Below are 8,346 nucleotides of genomic sequence, written 5' to 3' on the forward strand. Positions count from 1 at the left end.
TGCCTGCCTGGCTCCTGCTAAGTTGCTTCATTCGTGTCCGACTCTTTGCAATCCCATGCACTGTAGCCCATCAGGGTCCTCTGTCCATGGGATTCTCCAGACAAGAAAACTGGAGTCAGCTGCCATGCCCTCTTCCAGGGAATCTTCCTGACCCAGGGATCAAACTACCGTCTCCTGCATTGCAGGCAGATTCTTTACCTCTGAGCCACTGGGGAAGCCCATATGCAGATACCTATATATGTGTGTGTTTATCTAATTGTAGATTACCTGGAAGGAAACTCTCACACACACAATAGGTGAATTGAATGTCTAGGGTGTAAGTCGGGGAAGGGGCCCTTCAGACTACCCTTTTGGACTACTATAACAATTTCATCCTGTGCCTATGTTTTTTCCCTCTTAGTTGAATGTCATTATTTAAAACAAAGCAAAGTTCTATGAACTAAACTATTATTAGCGGTTTCCTTTGTGATGCAGTTATAGGACGTTGTTTGTTTACATACCTTTCTATCATTTGAACTTTGGGAACGGAGCTTGTCTATAGGGTAGTCTCTACAGTCGATCAGGCTGAGTGCTGGGTGTGTGTTTCAGGGGCTAAAATTTCTGTGCACTTCTCCCCTGACCTCTGTCCAGAGGAGGTGGCACCTTCTTTTGTTCCTGACCATGTACTACTTTTATGATCAGCAAGATAATAAAGTAATGATGATATGATGATGGCATGTGTGGAAAAAGCAAAGGTACACTGAGTGCTATGACTTTATCTTCAGTAATCATGGAGACACATCCCACCAATGCACGTCCACGGGGACAGCGTTTAAGTGGCCACTCTCAGGCCTTCGCAGATGCACCCGTTCTTTCTTTCACAGTGACCACAGCCCCAACCACTCTGCAAAATGGCCCCTGATCTGAAGAGACAGAGAACAAGAAAGCTGATTTCTGAAATGGCAGATGATTATAAACAGCACACTGGAATCAGGGGGCGCTGCAGACCCCTCCCATCATGAGTGGTTCCTGAAACCAGCTCTCCTCTGAACAGCGGGGCCCCAGGGCGGGGTGCTGGGGTGCGGGGTGGGGAGGCTCTTCCCGAGTCAGAGGCAGGGCCCTCTCCTGCTGTGCCCTGTAGCCCATGAGTGGCTTCAGTCAGCAGTCCAAGGCGGGGGAGTCAGCTGAGTGAACTGGGGTGGAATTCTGAGACCTTACTAGGAAACCATCCGGATGAGTGTTCAGTCTTACGGGGAGTTTCTCGCCAAAGCTAGGCAAAGGCTAATAATTCACTGTTATTCCCAAAGTTACTTGTTTGACTGTCATAGGTTTCTAAGCACGTGAGCTTATTTTCTAAGAAGTGTATAGGAAACGCAAATAACTGCATTAGGGTTGATCTCTCTGCCTAAGCCTTTTTTTTTTTTTTTAATGTTTTGCTTGGCATCCCCAAGAGCTAATAGTTAATGAATGCTTGCCAGGCAGACACCTTTCTAAATGCTTTTACATTTGCTAAGTGAGGTCATTACTTTTAAATCTCACAACAATGAGAGAGGGATGACTGTTAGCTCCCATTTCACGGATGAGAAAACTGAGGCTTGGCAAGGCTAACCTGACCCACAAGTGGTGAGCTAAGGAAGTGATTCTGCAGATCCAGACAGTCTGACTCCAGAGCCTTCACTGCCAGCCTTTCACCTCGGGAAAAGAAGCTGCTCTTGGTTTAGCAATGTCTACAAAAGGGAATTTAAAACTGTTCTTGCTTTAAAGATTCAATTATTTTTTTAAAAAAAGTTTAAACCACACTAAACAGAATTGTCACAGTTTGAGTATGTATTTTAAAGAGAACTTGTTACTAGTCTGCTTGACTCAATCAATACCAGAGTCATTTTTTTTTTTTCCTAAAACATTTACGCCTTCTGGGATCTTGGGAGTGTGTATGTGTCGGGGGTAGGAAGTCGGGTGGCAGGGAAAAGAAAGAACTGAAATCTGGCATCTGTGAGCCCAAGCGTCAACATCTCTTAGGGGTGTCACTAGGTTTCAGAATTACTCTGCTTGAGTTCAGCTGGTGCTGTTGGAGATGTTGTTCAGGAATTTTGTGGTGAAGTTGAAGTGAGGGCTTGGGAAAACATGGAAGGCATTTTTCAAGAGACTCAACCAGCCAGCGCAGAAATTGTATTTTAAGTAACCATATCTCTGTTATGAATAGGCCCACAGAGAATTGAAATGGAAAGAATCTTTCAAATCAAATGTGCTTTCTGCTAGGTATGTTTCAAGTTTATTTTTCATTTTAATCTTTTTCCATACCCCTACCCTCTTATAATTCCATTTCCTGCTTTTCAAAGTTTTCAGAAGAAGAACAAGGGGTGGTATTTTGATTAGAGGGATGGCTTGTTTGGCTTGGTTGCCCGTAGGAATGATCCCCACAAATTCTTGTTTGGCTCTGGTGTTTTGTCACCTCTGTAGAAGATCCCAGAAGCAGGTCCCCTGGCCCCACAGCCCACCTTCCCGAGTATGTATGATTCGGGTCACTAATCACCCAAATGAGAGCTGCCGTGGGTAGTACGATTCCAAGCCCAGGTCTTCAGTGCAGTAAACCTTATGAAAACAGTCAGGGGAGAAAGTTTGTTATGGTAAAAAGTCGAATGTCGGGGGTGAAGGAAGAGAACCAAGAGGAAGACAAGAACCCAAGTCAGATGGCTCATCCCTCTGTGTCACCGAGCTGGACCCTCCAATGCGAGGGCTGCCCTCCGCGGCAGCATCTTGGCGATTGGCTCCGATGCTGCAAAGTCCTCTCTTAATGACTTAATGGAGACTCAGGGAGCCTGGCTGCCAAGGCTCATCTCTGCAATTTCTTCCTTCCTGCATTTTTATTGAAGCACCGGGAACAGAGCCAGGACATTTGATGATGTTTGTTTCTACAGATCCTCCACTCCCTTTTTTCCCCTTACAGATCAGATTATCGTGTGTTGGTGGCAGCAAAAAAAAAAAAATCAGAGTATTGATGACAGGTAGCGAATTGCTGGGAACATACTAGGATAGGGAATGCACACCCCATTTGGTCCAGACGGCGGGGTAGGTCATGTCGCCCCTGACTGGGGAGAAGGTGCTTTGTCCTAGGACTGGGGAGCGGTCAGGCCCCCCTCCTGCCCTCCTTTTCCTGTTTCTGCTTCAGGTGGCCTTTTATTGAAACTCTAAAGCTCATTGGAGGATCTAAATGAGACTTTCTTTAGCCTTAATCAAAAATGCAGGATAACCAGGGAGGGACCTCCTAGCCTTTTGCTTCAGTGAGTTTCCAGTATTCCCCCGGGGCGAGGTAAGCATTGGTGGGTCCGGCATCCGAATATTTTTTTTATGTGTCACCTTGACAAGGTTAGTAGCTTTTCTGGGCCTCAATTGTAAAATGGATAAATAGGGTCGTGAAGATGTTAAAAAAAAAAAAAAAGCCAAAACAATCCATCTAAAGCCCCGCAGGTGGTGCCGGACACTGCAGTAGTTGCTCATTAAATGTAGCCTGGCTTTACCGGAGTTACCGGGAACACCAAGGGGCGAATCTCTAGCTTCAAATCCATTCCCTGGTGGTAGGAGGGGGATCAGGCTGGCCACCCCAACTCAGGGATGCTAAAGCTTCACCCAGATTGATCCCAGTTTGGGTCTAAAGAGAATTCCTGAGTCCTTTGCCCCACTCCACTCGCCACTTTTTTTTTTTTTTGGCCACACCACGCGGCATGCGGGATCTTGGTTCTCCCCAACCAGGGATCGAACCCCTGCCACTTGCATTGGCAGTGTAGAGGTCTTAGCCAACTGGACCACCAGGAAGTCCTTCCCTCCTTTCTTCTCATCACCATCAATGGGCTTCATCTGCCCACATCCCCACTCCACACTTCATCCTGAAAAGTACCTGCAGTGCCCAGGTTCCGTAAGGACTGACATCAAAGAAGAAGTGATTGAGGCTAAGAAAAACAGAAGGTGAGCAATCAAGGCGAGTGAAACAGACTGGTGATTCTCAAGATCCTTTTTCTCAATAGCCTCCTTGGCCATGCCTCTCTGGCCTCGGATTCTCATTCTCTCTGCGCCTCTCAGCCAGGTTTCAAATGAATGATGTAACGCAAAAGATTTATGGAGTGTCCACAATGTTCCTGCTCTGGCTTCTGCCCTCTGCTTCACTGCTCTCTCCTCCTGGACAGAACTTGCTGACCTTCTTCTTTCAGAGGTCCCTTTCAATCTCTTGTCAATCGCATTATCCTTCTCTAGGGAATCAATCCGCTAGCAAACTAAGGCAGCCTCTTGGCACTTCCAGACCACGGCTTGTAAAAACACAGAACCCAGAATCCCCATTCATCAATGCTGATTTTTCCACGGCTCTGCTTCCTACGGGGGTGCGTGGAGGTGAGGGGTGCAGGGGGAGGGGTGAATGGTGAAGAGAAGCCGGCAGTGACAGAAGCTGACCCTTCCCTGTGGTGGGGTTTCTTACTGGCCCCAAGCTCCTGAGCCAGGCTGTAGAGAGGGCACCCAGGGGATGCCCTAATGGGCCCTTGAGCCCAGGATGGGGTCAGCCCCAGCTGCACGTGGCCCCTTGCATTGCAGATGAAGGAAATAAGAGCAGGCAGACACCTCCTGGATGAGACCTTTCTGATGCTTCTTTCTGGCAAAGAAAAAGAAACTGTTTGGCTCCTGCTTGGGGGAACTCTAACTTGGAGAGGGAATGGCAATGCTTACGATGAAATTATTATTTTTTAAAATTTACTGTCATAACCATTTCTAGTTAATTTTAAAGTCTTTTAAAAATTATTTATCTTTCAGGGCTTCCCTTGTGGCTCAGATGGTAGAGAATCTGTCTGCAGTGCAGGAAACCTGGGTTTAATCCTTGGGTCAGGACGACCCCCTGGAGAAGGGCATGGCAACCCACTCCAGTATTCTTGCCTGGAGAATCCCATGGACAGAGGAGCCTGGCAGGCTACAGTCCATGAGGGTCGCAAAGAGTCGGACATGACTGAGCGACTGGGAGAACTCTAACTTGGAGGGGGAGTGGTGATGCTTACAATGAAATTATTTTTAAAATTTCTGTCATAACTATTTTTATTTAATTTTAGTTTAAAAACTATTTATCTATCTATCTTTTGGCTGTGCTGCATGACTTGTAGGATCTAGTTCCTGGACCAGGGGTTGAACATGTGCCAGCTTCCCTCTTCCCTCTGTGGACTCTCGTATCTCTGGACCTCAGTGTACAGACACGAACTCACATATCTATTAATGGAGAGGTTTCATGTACAGGTGCTGTGAAGGTGTCCAAGGTGAGTGAGAGGCAACCCCCTGCCCACTGACTTACTTCCTCCAGCGGATGCAGGAAGGGGGCATATCTCAAGCGTTCTCCCCAAAGCACCCACCAGCCCCTGTCCCGGTGACAGGACCTCCTTTGCGTCTCAGGAGACAGGAGGAACATAATGGCATAAGAAGGGAGAATAAAGCTTGCATTCCAGGTATCAGGGGTCACCTGCACAGCGAGCGGCAACCACCGTACACCAGCCTCACTATGCTTCAGGCTTTGGGACATGCCAAGCGAGGATCAGAGGGAGGCTGGGTGATTTGCCTCGCTGGGCTTCAAATCATGGAATCTTAGGAGCTAGGATGCTAGGTAGTTTCCCATTTCTTGAATTGATTTCCCTCTGTGATGAAGCTTAACAACCGTCTGCCCCGAAATGAGAAAAATAAAATCACGTAGTGAGTTTTCCCATATTTCTTTTAAAGGATTCTCCTTCATATTCTAAGATTGTGTGTCCCCTCCTTTTTTTATGTTCTAAGATTGTGTCTCTCCTCCTTTTTTTAGTCCTGAAATGTGCTTCCTTTTTTAAATGATAGTCAGAGGAGCCAGCGATATTTTAAAAATATTCTTATCTGGTGACAAGTTTTCAGTAAAGTTTCAGTAAATTGCACTGGACCCAAATTTGGGAATCACGGATCAAATCCAACCCGTTCCTCCCGGGGGTGGGGAAACTGAAGCCTAACAAACTCAAGGGACCCATCCAAGGTCAGATAGCAGGTAGGTGCCCTCTGTCTCTTCTCAATGTGTTCCCCATTCTGGGGCCTTTGTGTGATGGGGCCTTAGAATGTGTGACAAACACTGCGTGGTCCCTGAAAGGGCAGTGATCTTCCTGCCTCCCTGGTTCTGGTATTAGAGAATCAGTCTCTCTGTTTCTCTCTCTCTTTTTGAAGTGAAAAGTCTCCTTCCCATTTTTTTAAAAAAAATATTTATTTATTTACTTGCCCCAGGTTGTGGTATGTGGGATCTTCGATCTTAGCTGTGGTATGAGGGATGGTGTTGGAGAAGACCCTTGAGAGTCCCTTGGACTGCAAGGAGATCCAACCAGTCCATCCTAAAGGAGATCAGTCCTGGACGTTCATTGGAAGGACTGAGGCTGAAGCTGAAGCTCCAATACTTTGGCCACCTGATGTGAAGAACTGACTCATTGGAAAAGACCCTGATGCTGGGAAAGACTGAAAGCAGGAGGAGAAAGGGACGACAGAGGATGAGATGGTTGGTTGGCGTCGCCAACTTGATGGACATAAGGTTGAGTAAACTCCAGGAGTTGGTGATGGACAGGGAAGCCTGGCGTGCTGCGGACCATGGCGTCACAAAGAACTGAACTGAACTGAACTGAGGGATGGTGGGGTCTTTTAGTTGCAGCCGGCAAACTCTTAATTGTGGCCAGTGGGATCTAGTTCTCTGTCCAGGGATGGAACCCGGGGCCCCCTGCCCCGGGAGTGCGAAGTCCTAGCCACTGAACCACCAGGTAAATTCTCAGTCTTCTCTAACCAACTGCACGGGACTCTACCTTAGCTCCCTTGAATGGAGCACCTCTTCTCCCCTTCGAAGGCAGACAGCGACCCAGCCCTCCCCTTCGACAGCTGAGAGCTGGCCTCTTCCACCGAGTCCCTAAAAGGTAGAACCCAGGCCACCACTCTGCAGCGCTCCCTAGTCTGACCTCCAGGAGGGGTGCGAGGTGCCACTCACTGGCTCATAAACACTCCATTTACCTGGCTTCCCTTTGTGCTCACCTGACCGAAGTTAAACTTCCTGAGGGATAAAAAAAAAAAACAACATTCGTTTATTCTCTTTGTTCTGGAGACTCTCCACCTCTTTGGGTCTATTATCTCTAACAAAGCAACGCCCTCTGTTCTGAGCTCCAAAAAGATCAGATGGATTGAATAATGAGGCGGACTGGAGCTGGGAGGCTGGTGGAGGGGAGGATTCTTAAAGCAAAGCTTGGGGTGAGAGTGAAAACCTTGGTGCTTAAGGAGGTTCAGCTCTAGGACTAGGCTATGTTGGGAAGGAAATAAGCTCTGACACTTCCGGGCATGGAAGAAGCCACGTGAAGCCCCTAGAAGTCAGAGCAAGGCTGGTAGAGAGCAGGGAAGGCTCTTTCCTATTCTGGAAACTTCCCGGCTTCCTTTCCTATTGAATTGAATTGGAGAGTGGGTTCCTCCAGCCCTCCAGCTCCCAGGCAAAAACAACCTCCCTTCCTTTGTTACTGTCTGGTGAGGGGACCACGGCCAGCTTTCTGTTTATCTGTCCTAACCAAGGAGGTGGGGCTCAGATTAAAACAGAAGCTGCATTTTGCCTTGGGTAAAGAAAAAAAATAAAATAAAAAAGAAGAGCACTCTCTATTCAGAGTCCTCTTCTCCCGCCAGCTTAAAGGGCTCTCAGCCCAGATCACAGATCAATGAAGACTGAGTAGATCATTCAGCTGGACACAGGACCCACATAGGTCTTTGGGCCATGACCAGTGGTACTGCCCTTCTTTGCGGAGAGATTCTTCTAGAGGTGGCTCTCATTACCTCCAGAAATAAAAGTGTTCAGAGAGAGAGGAGGAGGAGAAGATATTTACTCACTGCACAGGAAATAGTAAATATGTTAGGAGAGAACTTGGGGACCGAGGGAGGAGCTGGCCCCTTACCTGAGGCTGTGCGTGCTAAGTCGCTTTAGTCATCTCTTTGAGACCCCACGGACTGTAGCCCACCAGGCTCCTCTGTCCATGGGATGCTCTGGGCAAGAATACTGGAGTGGGTTGCCATGCCCTTCTCCAGGGGATTTTTCTGACCCAGGGATCAAACCTATGTCTTCTGTAGCTCCTGCATTGCAGGCAGATTCTTTACCACTGAGCCACCAGTGAAACCCTACCTGAAGCTGAGAAGGTGTCAATTGTCCAATCAGAGAATAGGAACGAAATGTTTCCACCCCCTACCCCCACCCCCCAGCTTGTAAGTCCTAATTCAAGACAACTTGTTTATCCTGGGTTTGTCCTCAAGGACAGTAGTCTGGATTTAGAGAAAGAAAACCCACATTTTTAACATTCCGATACCCATTAGGTAACA

At 47.6% G+C, this 8,346-nt stretch overlaps 1 long non-coding RNA gene across 5 annotated transcripts; it reads left to right on the top strand.

Annotated features, from left to right (window-relative positions):
• The first annotated feature begins 2,441 nt into the window (after nucleotides 1-2,441).
• Nucleotides 2,442-7,456, top strand: LOC147343783 (uncharacterized). 5 transcript variants are annotated; one of them, XR_015156214.1, is made up of 4 exons: nucleotides 3,954-4,352; nucleotides 5,118-5,267; nucleotides 5,801-6,013; nucleotides 6,244-7,456. It is a non-coding gene; the product is annotated as an uncharacterized LOC147343783 (long non-coding RNA). The 5 variants fall into 5 exon arrangements; XR_015156215.1 differs by lacking the exons at nucleotides 3,954-4,352; nucleotides 5,801-6,013 and adding an exon at nucleotides 2,442-3,942; XR_015156213.1 differs by lacking the exon at nucleotides 5,801-6,013 and having other exon boundaries at nucleotides 3,954-4,362.
• Nucleotides 7,457-8,346: the final 890 nt, after the last annotated feature.

Source organism: Bos grunniens, chromosome 27, assembly GCF_055505025.1.
Source record: "Bos grunniens cultivar Pamir isolate PY7600 chromosome 27, Bosgru_T2T1.0, whole genome shotgun sequence".
In the NCBI taxonomy this organism is placed as follows: Eukaryota; Metazoa; Chordata; class Mammalia; order Artiodactyla; family Bovidae; genus Bos; species Bos grunniens.